The following is a 2,372-nucleotide window of genomic DNA, read 5'->3' on the forward strand; positions in this document are numbered from 1 at the left end:
GAGAAAGAGAGAGAGGCATGTAGGAAGGGAGAGAGATGAAGAGAGAAAGGGAGAGAGATAGAGAGAGAGGAGAAAGGCAAGTAGCAGTAGGGAGGGAGAGAGATGGGAAAGAGAAGGGAAGGAGAGAGAGAGAGAGAGAGAGAGAGCTTAAAAAAAAAGTCCATAGTCTGAAACCCGGAGTAAATGAGATGGCAGAGGAAGGGGAAAACTGAGCAAAGGCAACAACAAAGAACATGAAGATCTGCAGGAATTGGGAGGGCCAGTGGAGAGTGGGAAGGGGACACATTAGGACATGATTCTCAGATCTCCAGCAAGCTTTGGTGTCTCACAGAGCAAGGCCCATGGCTGTCCTGATGAACCAGGACCCGAATGGAGGCTCAGCCCCCATAAATACTAAGCCTGAGCCATGTTTTTACATGAAGGTCACTTGTACTCCTTCTCCAGAACCTTCTCCAAAATAAAAGTTGTGTAGACACAAATCACTACTCCCTCGACACATACAGAGTAAGAAATACATGACTTTTTACACACTCAAAGCTAAATGGCTTTGTCACTGCCTGAAACAATGCAACTTTCCCCTTAGCTCGGTCCCTGTTAGTACTAGTCCTGGGAACTATGTTTTTAAATTCCAACTTACAACCATGATGGTAGTTGTAGCAATAATTACCCCGATTCTCAACATTTTCATGGAGCAATTTTTATTAAGAACATTTCTGGGTTGGAGAGATGGCTCAATGGTTAAGAGCATTGGCTGCTCTTCCAGAGGTCCTGGGTTCAAGTTCCAGCACCTTCATGGCAGCTCACAACTGTCTGTAACTCCGGTTCTAGAGTATCCTACATTCTCACACAGACATGCATGTAGGCAAGATACCAATGCACACAAAATAAGTAGATCATTTTTAAAAAAGACCATTTCTACTTATAGATAAGTTTCTTTGTTTAGTTTGAGACAGGGTCTTACTATGTAGTTCTGGTAAGCCTGGAACTTGTTTTGTACATAAGGCCAGGCTCAAACTCACAGAGATCCAATTCCTGTGTGCTGGTAGTACCTTGCCAGTCAACATATATGTACATTTACACACATACACACACAGAGAGACAGACAGACAGAGTGCACAGTTGGAGCTAGAGAGATGACTGCTCTTCCAGGGGATCAAGTTTCTATTCTTAGCACCCACAGGGCAGCTCACAATTATCTGTAGCTCCAGTTACAGGGGCTCTGATGCCCTCTTGTGGACTCCTTGGGTAATGCCTACTGACACACACCCATATATACATACACACATTATTTTAAAATAATAAAAGTAAGTACGTTTTAAAATGAGCCTTAGAGAAGGTGAGGAGTGCCTGAGGCTACAGAGTACAGCAGAAATGGAAATCAGACTGAGCTATTTGGGAGTTTGAAGGCCCAGCCTTCGAGCCATGCTGTGTCTTCTCCCTGGACAGGGCTCTTCCTATGGAGGCACGCCAAGCCCCACTGGCTGTCCACACAAGTGAGCTGTTTCTTCCTGGCCCGTGGGTTTGGGTCCTCTAACTTGAATCCAGGGGAACTCGTGATCTTTCCTTACCAGGCTCCTGAGTCACCCTGCACGTCTGAGTGGCGGTGACTCACTCTATGCAGCGAGGCCTCCCAGACAATAATTGCATAAAGGGTCATCTTAACCTTCAACGGCCATTCTCAGACTGCCCTGTGATGCAGAAAGGTACCCAAGACCAGGAAAATGTTCCATTTTTAAACAAAACAAACAAGCCAAAGAAGTATTTTTAAATTAAAAAAAGAGTGGAAACACCTGCAAAGTGGCAGTGATGATCATTAACACACTCACATACACACACAATACAAACACATGTACACACACACAAACACGCAATACAAACACGTTCACACACAAAATGAACATGAATATACATACACACATACTCACATATATACATATGTCCAAACATATATACACACAAAATACATGACACACATACACAATAATACACACAAAATGAACATGAACATACATACACACATATTCACATATATATATACATATGTCCAAACATATATACACACAAAATACATGCACACACATACACACATAATACACAGAAGCATGCATATACACACAAACATAGGCATACATACCCACAGACACTCATGCATTCACGTGTAAGAACTCTATAAGGTGTGAACTTTCATTGCCTGTTTCTGTTTTTTTGTTTGTTTGTTTGTTTTGTTTTTTGTTTTTTTGAGACAGGGTTTCTCTGTAGCTTTGGTGCCGATCCCAGAACTAGCTCTTGTAGACCAGGCTGGCCTCGAACTCACAGAGATCCGCCTGCCTCTGCCTCCCAGAGTGCTGGGATTAAAGGCGTGCGCCACCACC

Source organism: Alexandromys fortis, unplaced genomic scaffold (assembly GCF_014885135.2).
Source record: "Alexandromys fortis isolate MF-2015 unplaced genomic scaffold, M_Fortis_MF-2015_v1.1 scaffold_235, whole genome shotgun sequence".
In the NCBI taxonomy this organism is placed as follows: domain Eukaryota; kingdom Metazoa; phylum Chordata; class Mammalia; order Rodentia; family Cricetidae; genus Alexandromys; species Alexandromys fortis.